Source organism: Jatropha curcas, chromosome 11 (assembly GCF_041381405.1).
Source record: "Jatropha curcas cultivar XTBG-Jc1 chromosome 11, XTBG_Jcur_1.0, whole genome shotgun sequence".
Lineage (NCBI taxonomy): Eukaryota > Viridiplantae > Streptophyta > Magnoliopsida > Malpighiales > Euphorbiaceae > Jatropha > Jatropha curcas.
In genome coordinates this window covers 17,248,709-17,262,099 of record NC_143161.1, presented here as the reverse complement: position 1 = coordinate 17,262,099, position 13,391 = coordinate 17,248,709, and the positions used below count along the sequence as shown (strand labels likewise).

At 36.1% G+C, this 13,391-nt stretch overlaps 1 non-coding gene across 1 annotated transcript; it reads left to right on the top strand.

Annotated features, from left to right (window-relative positions):
• Positions 1 to 4,638: 4,638 nt before the first annotated feature.
• Positions 4,639 to 4,745, top strand: LOC149492651 (small nucleolar RNA R71). The gene has a single exon (XR_016319008.1). It is a non-coding gene; the product is annotated as a small nucleolar RNA R71 (small nucleolar RNA).
• The last annotated feature ends 8,646 nt before the right edge of the window (positions 4,746 to 13,391 follow it).

Here is a 13,391-nt window from a genome sequence, read left to right as displayed (position 1 = left end):
CTTCCTTTTCATTTTTAGTTATTTATTTGTGAAAAATCTCATTTTCTTGGTATTTAGTTAGTTTGGTGTTGATTAAACAACATTTTGCCCATTTCTGAGTGTTTCTGAGTTATATTAAACCTTTGTTAATAAAAAGAACACGTAAAAAGAGTAGTTTGAAAGGTAGTTACGGACCAGAGCAGCTGTGTCACGCAGCTACTACCCGCAACTGTTCATGTCCAAAAGACCTTGACTTTGCTTGGACCACCTGCGTGACGGAACTATTCGTGGGAGTAGTTTTTATTTCGATTTTATGCTTGTATTTAATATTATATCTTAAATAAATAATTAATGAAACTGGAAATTTTAATAAGGTCACGAACAGTCGCGTCACGCAACTAGGAGTTCCGTCACGCATCTGTTCTTCATAGAACAGCTGCGTGACGCAACTGTTCTAGGGTTCCAGAACACTTTTCTTATGTTATTTTAATTTCATGTCATTAAATAAATATTTAATCTTAATTCGAGAAATGACCAATAATGGGCAAATTGTGTTCTAATCAAATCAAACAAATTAATTTACTTTGATTTTGAGATTTTAGGATTTATTATTTATATTGTTGAAATTATATTACTAAATCCGGTTTGTGGCCCGCCTTTAACCATAAGGCAAGAACAGGTCTTTTAACTATTTATGCTATGAATGGATGATGAATGTGATGATGATTTACGATGAATGCAATGAATGAACCTATTTGGGACGGTTAATTAATTTTCCACATAGGAGCTCGGTTCAATTTATATCGGGTTGGGTTTAATTAAATAATTGGACTTTTCTAAAATAAAAATCAATTAGAAATTGTAGGTTAAAAGAGGTCGGTTTTCCGGGCGTCGGCTTCCAACGGGCCGACGTACCCAATTCCCTTACCTAGAATCGCACATGGTGCGCCTAACCAGTCTTTTAAAATAATTGGCCTTAAATAAAAATTGGGTTAAATGAAGTCATTTTTATAAAATAAAATTGGAAACGGTCCCATTGCCGAAATAATGGGTGGCGACTCAAAATGATTTATAAGACCGATTTATCGGCACTGCGATCCCAAAGGGTTTTAACACCACTTTCCAATAATAATTCTAAACAAATAAAAAAAGAAGTTTTCCAAGGTTCTTTTCCGGGGTTTTAAAGGATCTCAACTCTCCGTCATAATCCAACAAAATAAAAATAGGGAAGGAGGGGCGAAAACAGTACTAACATTAAATTTTCATTAGGAAAACTTTCATTTATAACTGTAGATTCTCCTATTGGTCCTTCTTCATTTTCCAGACGTGATAAATGATCAGTAACTAAATTTTCAGAACCCTTTTTATCTCTAATTTCAATGTCAAATTCTTGCAATAATAATACCCATCTAATAAGATGTGGTTTTGCATCTTTCTTAGCAAATAGGTATTTCAATGCAGAATGATCAGTGTAGATTATGACTTTGGCTCCTAACAAATATGATCTAAATTTATCACATGCATATACCACAACCAACATTTCTTTCTCAGTAGTTGTATAATTCATTTGAGTACTAGTTAGAACATGGCTAGCATAGTATATCACATGCAATTGCTTATCATGTCTTTGTCCTAAAACACAACCAACAGCAACATCACTAGCATCACACATTATTTCAAATGGTAATCCCCAATCAGGTTTTGCCATAATAGGTGCACTTACTAATGCATTCTTTAAAGTATTAAAGGCTTTCAAACAATCTGGAGAAAAATCAAAAGATGCATCTTTAATAAGTAAGTTAGTTAAAGGTTTAGCATTGATAGAGAAATTCTTGATAAACCTTCTATAAAATCCTGCATGGCCTAGAAAAGATCTAATACCTTTAACAGTAGTAGGAGGAGGTAACTTTTCTATGGCTTCTATCTTTGCCCTATCTGTTTGGATTCCTTCCTTACTTATTTTGTGCCTTAAAACAATTCCTTCATCAACCATAAAGTGGCATTTCTCCCAATTTAAAACCAAGTTAGCATTTTCACATCTTGACATACTAAGTCCAAATGCTTCAAACAACTTTCAAATGAATCACCATAAATAGAAAAATCATCCATGAATACATCCATAATTTCCTCTATGTAGTCATTAAAAATTGCGGTCATGCAACGTTGAAATGTTACAGGTGCATTGCATAATCCAAAAGGCATGTGTCTATATGCAAATGTACCAAATGGACAAGTAAATGTGGTTTTCTCTTGGTCATTCAGAAAGATATAAATTTGAAAATATCTAGAATATCCATCGAGAAAACAATAGAAAGCATGATCAGCTATTCTCTCTAACATTTGATCTATGAATGGTAATGGAAAATGATCTTTCCTTGTAGCTGAATTGAGTTTCCTATAATCAATACATACCCTCCAACCTGTAGTGGTCCTAGTAGGAATTAGTTCACCATTTTCATTTTTTACTACAGTCATTCCTCTCTTTTTAGGCACACATTGAATTGGACTAACCCATTGGCTATTTGAAATTGGGTATATTATTCCTACATCTAACAACTTGATAATTTCTTTCTTCACTACTTTTTTCATATTAGGATTAAGTCTCCTTTGTCTTTCTGTCTTAGGTATATGTCCATCTTCAAGATTGATGTAATGCATGACTCGATTCGGACTTATCCCCTTAAGGTCAGAAATTTGTCATCCTATACTCTTAATCCTATTTCTAACAATTTTTAACAAGTCATTTTCTTGATCTATAGTTAATTGGTTAGAAATAATTATAGGAAGTGTGTGATCTTTACCTAAGAAAGCATATCGTAGATGACTAGGTAACTCTTTAAGGTCTACTATTGGTGGACTTTCAATTGATGGAGGCAAAGGCTCATGCTCCCTAAGTAACATTTCAGGTCTTAAATTTATAAAATCCTCTCCTTCATTATTTGCATTATCTTCTTCATATTTATCATTATTTTCCAAAGCAAAAATTTCCTGTACACATGCATCAACTAAGTCAATTCTCATGCAATTACCTTCATCCATAGGATATTTCATAGCTTTGTCTATATGAAACTCAATGACATCATCACCTATCCTAAGGACTAACTTTCCTTTTGAAACATCAATTAATGCCCTCCCTGTGTTCATAAATGGTCTTCCTAAAATAAGGGGACAATTTTCATCATAAACAAAATCAAGTATGACAAAATCAGTTGGAAAAAAAACTTGTCAACCTTAACAAGTACATCTTCAATGATACCATAGGGTCTTTTAATAGATTGGTCAACAAGTTGTAAAACCATATTAGTTCTCTTAACTTCATCTTTTAAACCCAATTTCTTAAAGAGAGATAATGACATCAAATTAATACTTGCTCCTAAATCACAAAGACATCTAGGGAAATCTACTTTACCTAATTTGCATGGTATAGTAAAGCTTCTTGGATCCTTGAGTTTAGTAGGTAACTTACTTGAGATTATGGAACTACAATCCTCAGTCAGAGTGACTGTTGACACATCTTCCCAACTATGTGTCCTTGAGATCAACTCTTTAAGAAACTTCCCGTAGTTTGGAATTTGTGTAATAGCTTCCATGAGTGACATGTTAATATAAAAAATTTTCAATTTATTAATAAAATTTAAGAACTGCTTATCTTGCTCTTGCTTCTTTAGCCTTTTTGGAAAAGGTGGCCTAGATTGATAAGCCTTAACATTATCCTTTTCCTTGTCCTTTGCTTTTTCCTGTTCTTTTGATCCTGCACTATTTACTTCAATGCTCGGTTCACAAATTGGCTCCACAGTTGTATTATTCAAAACATTAGCATCAATACCCGAAGGAACTATTTTATCTACTATTTTTCCACTTCGTAAAGCAATGGCACTTACATTTTCCCTAGGATTCTTTTCTGTATTACTAGGAAGATTTCCCACTTCACGTGAGGAAATAACATTTGCAAGCTGCCCTACTTGTACCTCCAAGTTATGTATGGATGATGAATGGTTTTTGAATACCTTGTCAAACTTTGATTCTAACCATTTAAAACTATCGTCTTGACTACTCATTTTCTGGTTAATTCCATCCAAAAATTTATCAATTTTACTAGTCAATTGTCCTAGTCTATCTTGAGATTGACTAACTTGATTGCCCCTATCTTGATTATCATGGTTTCTCCAAAAAGAATTATGATAATTATGATTTTCAGCATTATAAGTATTCGAGTATGGACCGCGAACTTGTCCTTGAACATAATTCACTTGTTCCTCCATAACCGGATGCTTATAATTACATTCATTCGACACATGCCTATTTTGACCACAATTGTCACAAATAAGAGATGTTGATTTACTCATGTTTAAGTTATCAATTTTACATGACAAAGCAGAAATCTGTGCTTGCATCATAGTTAAGGGATTTAATTCATGAACTTTCTTTACCGAATTCTTTGAAGAAGAAGAAGAAGATGACTCATTATTAACAGTAGAATGACTTACCTGAGTCCTTTCGGTTGGCCATATGCTATTATTGTTGGCCATCTCTTCTAGTAACTCAATTGCATCATTAGTAGTCTTCTTCATTAATGATTCCCCTACTATAGCATCTATAGCTCCTCTTGTAGAAGGAGTAACCCCATTGTAAAAAGTTTGAATCAATATATTTTGGGGAAGGCCATGGTGTGGGCAAACTCGTTGGAGTTCTTTATAGCGATCCCATGCCTCATATAGGGATTCATTTTGTTGTTGGGTAAATGAAGTTATTTCTTTGATAAGCCTAGCGGTTTTTGCTAGTGGGAAATATTTAGATAGGAAAGTTTGGGCTAGTTGTTCCCAAGTAGTGATAGAATTTGGTGGTAATGAATTCAACCAAGCTTTTGCCTTATCTTTCAATGTGAAAGGAAATAGACGTAACTTAATAGTGTCTGCTAGTACTGAATTCTTTTTAAATGTATCACAGATCTCAAGAAAACTGGCTATGTGAGAGTTAGGATCCTCATTCGGTTATCCGTAAAATTGAACACTGTTTTGGATCATTTGTAAAAAAGCAGGTTTAATCTCAAACTGGTTAGCATTTACCGGTGGACGTACTACTCCTTTCTGTGAACCATTTAAACTTGGAGTGACATAATCCATCAACCTCTGTGGTGGATTTCCCTCAGCCATAACTCTTGAATTTCTTCTTTTCTTTTTCTTTTTCTGTTGTGAAAGAAACTGTTCAATCTCAGGCTGATAATCTTCTAATTCACTATTTGAAGATCTGGTACTTGGCATATGAGGTATGAAAATTATGTGTTCCTGCAAAATTTTGCATTAAAAAAAAAAAAAGTAGGTATCTTTAATAAAATAAGCTATAAATCACATATAAGAATATTTCGTTAAATGACAGAACACCGTTCCCCGGCAACGGCGCCAAAAATTTGTTGCGTCTCTTTTGAGTTCCCGCAAGTATACGGATCGCAACGTAGTAATAAAAAGATCGATTCCACGAGGAACGGATTAAGTCCACTTTACTACTTTATTCTTAATGGTATGTTTACAAAAATATAAATATGGAATAATTTGATTAAATTTCTAGCTATACTAAAACTAATTATTATTTAATTCTATAGATAAGTGTGTAGTAGTATGCTTAGAATAATTAATCATACACAGGATTTTCTCCTTCTATGCCAAAGCTTGTAACATACAATAAATAATTCTTTAATCACATATGGTAAGATATAATTCAACCTCTCGGTATAGAATTATTCTATCTATTATATGTATTTCTACTTATAATAAATATCTTATTTTGTTAAATATTAAACCTAGTACTTATTCTTTGATTATTTCAATAAGACAGATTTAACTTTGACAAAATAAGTGAAATATGCATAAGTAAATTCAACTAAGTGAATTAAATCTCTTTGATCTTTACTAAACTATTTCTTTCTAAGAATATAATTTAGTAACCTTGATTAAACAAAGATCAAAAGATAACTTAAGGAACTTTTATTGAATGATACCAATTTAAATTATTGCTTTACATAGAAAAGTTATGAAAAACAACATACAACAAGTCTATAAAACAAGAGAAAGAAGTAATCAAACTCAAGCCTCCGGAGGGCGTCACACCTCGAGGAACTTCTTGATGTTCTTGGCACAATCAATAACAAGTGACTCTCGTCAACTTGCTTCTAAATACTACTATCACACTTCTCTATTTTACACAATCTAAATCTTCAGAATCTTAATCTGAATCTGTATTTGAATCTGAATGTTTTCTTCCTTCACTTTGATTGCTATTTATAGAAGAGGAGAATGATGTTGGTTATGATGGTGATTGGTTGGCCAAAAGGTGCTTGAGGTGACTTCTCTTGGGAAGAGTCCAGACCCATGCATGGGAAGACATGTTTTTCTGATGAAAAGACAACAATTACGTCTCCTGGAAACACGACTCGCATTCGCGAGGTTAAAGGTCGCGCTCGCGACTTTTGCTTTAAAAGTCTTTGCCTCTCAGGAGTGCTTCTCGCGCTCGTGTAGATTAATGTCGCGCTCGCGACTTTTGTTTGTAAACTCTCTGACTTGCTAGAGTGCTTCTCGCGCTCGCGTATATGAATGTCGCGCTCGCGACTTTCGTTTTGGTGCCTACTTAGTCTTTTGGTATGTAGGTTGCGCGCGCGACTTCAGGTAGCGCTCGCGACATGCCTGTCTTCTTTCCAACGCGACCTCCTTCGTGTCGCAAAGTCTGCTAAGCAATTTTCTTCCATTTTTTATCAACTTTATGGTCCTCTTTTCTATATAAAGCAAGCCTTTTCATTCCTTTGCTCAAATTGTGTTCCTATAATCACTTTGTGTGAACCCCTCCCCTCGAAAATATATGGCATATGATGCATATGACTAAGGGCAGAAATGCACGTGAATGTGTGAGTACCACCTTATTTAATTATTTTAGGGTAAACTAGGAAAAAACCCTAAGCTGACTCCAATTTTAATTAACCTAATTACTAGATTAATTATCCCAATGTTTAAGGCATAGTTTGCGAACCCGAGGTGGATCCCGAGACTATGTCATGCTGATTAACTAACTTGAGTGTGAATGCTTTGCAAGGTAATGATGTAATCGGACCAATGAAAATGTTTAAGTGATTTCGACTTGCCGCTCAGGGTTAAATCCCAAACGTGCCTACGTACTTCCGTTTGAATGGAAGATCAAAGTTGACGTAGTTTGATAGGCCTTTTTTAAAGGGCTTTGAATGGGCATGCTTAATGCATGAGTGTGTGTATGCTTTGTGCATTTTGTTTAAGCATTTTGCCAAAGTTTGATTGATTTGTTGTTTTAGGCATTTGTTGCCAAAAGTGTTGATTTAAGGCTTTTAGCCAAAAAGATTGATTCAGGCAATTGTTGCCAAAAGTTGATGTGATTTAGGCGATTGTCGCCAAAATTGATTATTTGAAGGCTTTTAGCCAAAATGAGTTGATTTAGGCAGTTTGTTTGCCAAAAAGTGTTGATTGGGCGATTATCGCCAAAATGAGTGATTTAAGGCTTTTAGCCAAAAGATTGATTATTTCAAGGCATTTTGCCAAAAATTCGATTTAAGCGATTTGTCGCTAAAAATGATTAATCTACTTATAGGCAATTTGTTTGCCAAAAGTGATCAATTGAATTGCAATATAAGCAATTTATTGCCAAAAAACGTGTTTAATTAAGGCCATTTAGCCACAATTATTGATTAATTGGACTTAAGCCGGACTGTTCGAAATAAAGGCGATTATACCATAGCTATTAATTAACTAGGCTTTAGCCAATATTGTCGGAGTTTGGCATGAATACCACGATTATTGATTAACCGGGCATTTTAGCCTAAACTTATTTACTTAAGGCCGTTTGCTGCCAAAATGATTATGGTGGTGTGAATGCAGTTGTAGAATTAGGAGTAGAAGAGAAATATGCATGAAATGCTGAAATTAAATGGACAGGGTTTAGTTATTACCTGAGTTAATCGGCGACTGCTTCTTAGCTTCAGCTTGAAAACTCCGGATTAAGCTCCTCGTTAGGGGAATATTAATTAAAATTAATTCGATTTTAAGTGACCAAGTATCACAACAGCAAAATAAAAGCCTATACTAAATGCAGAAAAGCAGTAAAAGAATCGCAAGGAGCGCAGGGGAGAAGGAGCGTCCGTCAACACAGACTCAGTGAGTAAAACTGAGTGCCCAGGGCTGTATTTATAGGAAAAAAACGGGCTGGAGGGCGGCAGTTGCCGCCGCGAGGGCGGCTGCCACCGCCCTTGCCAGCGGTGGCTGCCGCCGTGGCCGGCAGCCGATGCAGCCGGTGGCCGGCGGCCGCCGCCGCCCCTTTCGACGGCAGCCCCCGCCGTGGCTGGCGGCCGCCAGCGACACTCACCGCCCCTACCGGCGGTAGCCGTCGGGGCCGGCGGACTCGCTATTTTTTTGTTCAAATGGCTTTTTCGGGAGTTCCGTACCTCCAAAAAATATTCCGGGACCAGTTCTGCGATCCTCGCAATTTTCCGAACGTTTCAAGTACCATATTGGCATACTTCCGGTAAATGTCCAAAATGGCCTCCGGTCCGGCCGGACTGTTTGCAGTCCGGGAAAACAGGCTTTTCGAGCCTCAAAATTTGAGTATTCACACTTTGAAACAAAAGCAATACGAGCAAATGTAAAATATATAAAAACAACATGCATTCATGCAAATTATATAAAAATAACATAACAAAATTTGCCCGTTTTGCGAGGCTATCACTATACCCTAGGCTGAAAAAGGCCAAGAAGGAGTTGTTGGATGGAGCTCAACAGCAAGCAAATGATTTTTGTTATCGTGGTACTTGCAGGCTTTGCAATGACGAACATAGCTGACACAGTCACCTTCCATCTGCACCCAAAAGTAGCCTTGCCTCATAATCTTTCTGGCCAAACTCATGCCACTCAAATGAGTACCACAGACTCCATCATGCATCTTCTTCATTATCTCTTCTCCTTCCTTCTTGCCTACACATCTTAGAAGCATTCCATTCCAGGCCTTCCTATATAGTTCACCATCGGCTAGGACATAATTCAGAGCCATTTTCCTTAGAGCCGATCGGTCTTCTTTTGTTGCATCATCAGAAAAGGTTCCTTCTTTCATGTACTGCAAAATATCCATAAACCAAGGTTCTTCCTCTGACTCAACCTGATTCACAAAATGTTCTTCATAGCATGGCATATTTGCTGCGGTAATGATAAATGGCTTCTTTGGGATTTTACTCAAATCCTGCCACGCTGAGGCTAGGTTTGCCAAAGCATCTGGGATTCTGTTATGAGTTCTACCTATGTGAGTAAAAGTGATCTTGTCAAAGAGTGATGCTTTCTTTAACAAGTATTCAACATAGGGCTTCAGCCTATCTTCCTCAACTTTCTATCTTTCACTGGCATGTTCAATAACCAACAATGAGTCTCCTATCACATCAACCTCCTTAGCGCCTGTTGCAAGAAGAGACTCGATTCCCACAATACATGCTTCGTATTCTACCATATTATTGGTGACTAGGAACAACAACCTTTTGCACATTGTTGTCACCTCGCCATTGGGCGCTTCTATCACAATACCAGCTCCAGCTCCATTCCTATTGGCTGATCCGTCAAAGTATAGTTTCTAGACCCCTTTTTCAACACGTAACAAATGTTCGTCTGGAAATTCTAGTTCCCATGGTTCATCATCTGTGATGGGATTCTCAGCCAGGAATTTTGCAACAACTCGACCTTTGACCTTCTTCTTTATGACAAACTCCGCATCTACACTGAACATTTGAATTAACCATTTGGACAACCGTCCTTCCAGAGTAGGTGTTTTCTGAAGATACTTCATAGGATCAATTTTAGAAACGAAGGTGATCCTGAAAGAATCAAAATAAGGCCTCAACTTCTTGATCGACCACACCATTGCCATACATGTCTTCTCTATCAAATTATACTTCTCCTCAATAGGCAATAATTTCTTACTGATATAATAGATGGCCTTTTCTACTCCAACAGCATCTGGCTATGCCAACATAGCTCCAACTCTTGCATCCTTTACAGACAAGTACAGAATCAAAGATTCTCCCAGTCTAGGAGAACTTAACGCTGGTGGATTCATCAAGTACTCCTTTATATGGTTAAAGGCCTTCTGGCAATCCTTGTTCCATCTGACCGGCTAGTTCTTCCTAAGCAACTTGAAGATCGGAGCACATGTAAAGATAATCTAGAAATGAACCTGTTGATATACTGGATCATCCCCAAGAAGCTTCTCACCTGATGCTCTGTTCTTGGCGGTTCCATGTCTTGAATGGCTTTTATTTTATCTGGGTCAATCTCAATCCCATTAGGTCCCACAACAAAACCTAACAACTTCCCCGTCATTACTCCAAATATGCACTTTTTGGGATTGAGTCTTAAATTGTATTGTTTGACCCGCGCGAAGAACTTTTCCAACATCTCTGTATGTTCTTCTTGTGTTTTTGTCATGATCACCATATCATCCACATATACCTCCAATCCTTTATGGATCATATCATGAAACAAGGTTGTAGCCATTCTTTGATATGTTGCTCCGGCATTCTTCAACCCAAACGGCATCACCCTATGACAGAAGGTCCCAAAATCGGTAGTGAAGGCAGTCTTGTGCTTGTCAAATAAAGCCATCAGGATTTGGTTGTACCCAGAGAATCCGTCCATAATGGAATAACATCTCATTCCTGCAGCACTGTCGATCAGAACATCTATATGTGGAAGTGGGAAGTCATCTTTGGGCGAGACTTTGTTTAAATCTCTGTAGTCGACACAGACTCTTAGTCTCCCATCCTTCTTAAGCACAGGGACTATGTTTGCTAACCACTCGAAGTAATGCACTACCTCCAAGAAACCTGCATCTAGCTGCTTCTGAACCTCAACCTTGATCTTGTCTTGCCACTTTGGTCTGACCCGTCTTCTTTTCTGCTTTACTGGCTTGATATTCGGATCGGTAGGGATGAAATGCTCTGCAATTGACCTGTCGATCCCCGGCATATCAGCATAACTCCAAGCAAAGACTTCTAAATTCCTCTTGAGACATTCTTGGAGATCCTCTTTGAGCTCAAGCTTAAAGTCTGATCCGATTTTGATTATTTTGGGATCTTCGGCGGTGCTTAGGTTAAATGCGAAATGATGCAATGCATTTATGTCAAATATGCGTGTGGTATAGTCAATGCCATGAACACGACAATCGGGAAAACAAGAAAACAAGTAATCAAAATTCACTTCCATTGATTGAAATAGTAAAGGAAATCCATCCAGATCATTCTCAAAGCAACATTCAGAAAAACAAAAAACAGGATTAAGACCTTCTTCAATACACTCATCACAGCTATCTTTAATGGCTTGTACTACTTCATTAGCACTAGGAGCATCCTCGGTCTCTGGGGCAGCTTTTTTTTTCATTTTTGTGTGCTTTGACATCTCCAGCATCTTCCTCTCGGCTTCCTCTGCATCTTCTGTTGCTAGCAATGATTGGAGGATCCTCGCCTTGGACTTCTGTGTGGGTCCCGTATGTGTATGGCACAACCCAAGAGGGGGGGTGAATTGGGTTTTCTAAAAATATTTTAGAATTTAAAAACAGAATATCAAATTCTAAGTGCAGCGGAAAAATATAGAGCTTATGAGAATAGATATGAATTAGAACTTCCTCACAATGTTCTATTTATAAAAAATAGAAAGACTATGCAAAGTGCAGCTATTAATTAGAACTACTTCACAATGTCTTATTCAATATTAGAACTTCTTTATGACGGAAAGCTATAGAATTTAGAACTTCCTCATAAAGTTTAGAAAATCATATAAGACTGTGTGAGAGGCAATTATTGAAATTAGAACTTTTTCACAGAGCCTTAACTAGGTTTAGAAAACAGATTAGAAACCCAAGTAGTGAAATATACTGTAAATAGAAGAACTGTTTAGAACTTGATATATTCATTTATCAGAATTCCAGAGTTCTAATGTTCAGAAAAGATAAGACTTATTCTAGTTTTAGAACATCAAATCATTAACCAATTTAGCATTTCTAAAATATAAACAAGAGTGTAAGTAAAGCAGTATCAAGCGAAACTTCAGAAATCAAAAAGATCAACACAGTGATTTATAGTGGTTCGGCACTAACTCGCCTACATCCACTCCCCAAGAGTCATCTTGAGATCCTCAACTATGTTATCTCTTTTCAAGGGTAAGAGACAAACCAACAGTATAAGGCAATAGATCAACACCTAGATCTACCCTTTTATCCCACTAGATTTTCCAAAGGTTCTAGTTAACCTCAACCCTTTCTGTTTTTGGCAGAGTACAGAAACTCAATTCAAGACATTAGAATCTCACACAAGGGGAAGGTCGCTTGATAACCTCTTTCACAATAGCTTCAAACCTAAGTTATTACACACAAGTTTATCAAATAAAAACCTGTATACTAAAGATTACAGAATCTAAATAGACAGAAAGAGATGCACATATAAGCACAGGAAAAACATTTTATCAGATTAGAAAATCGTTTAGAACATGGAACCGTTTTTCAAAAGTAGTTAATCAAAATTCTTTTCTCTTTAAAGATAAAAACGTGCAGTGTAAAGATGAAAAGAAAAATAGGGGTAGAGAGTAAGTTTTGAGAGATAAAGGATGTGATCAATAGGCAAAAATTCTTTAAACGAAAACTCTTTCTTCCTCATAGTTCAAAACGTGGAAGCTCCTTTTTATAGAGAGATATGTAGCTCTCGCTTTTGGAAAGAGAATATTTCATTTTGAAATCAGAATATCTTCTTTCCTTATTTAGAAGATATGAAAATCTTAGTTACCAAAAGTTTATTTTATCGTTTTTGGTAAGAGAATAGAAAACGATTCTTCTTCCCTTAAACATAAAGATTTTCCGAAGGTATTTGGAAAGTATTTTTCGAATAGATACTACTTACTAAAAACGAAAAGATACAATCTTTCTTCGTTTTAGGTAAGAGAATAAATAAAAATCCTTTAGATCTTCAAAGATAATTTCTGAAAAGAAAGTGTATGATTTATTACCAAAATCGCTAGAGACATAATCTCTTTAATTTTAGGTAATTAAATCATTTTGATTTTTAAAGTATATTTTCGAAAATAAAATTTTGATGAAAGAATTTATTTTGAAGAATCTAATTTCCGAAAAATATTTTTAATGAGAGAAAAAATAGTTTATGTGCTTATAGATGAATTTTCTCTCTATCGTACAATGTATCCTAAATAAAAACCTAACCACTAAGGTCTTCGGATATCTTTACGCACAATGTAGGACTTGCCTTATACGTTTTCTTTCCATAAGAATTCTACATAAAATAATATTAGCACAAATAATATAATTTAAATTTATTTGTTTTTAATCATCAAAATCCGAGATTAGAAATTGACCCTTGA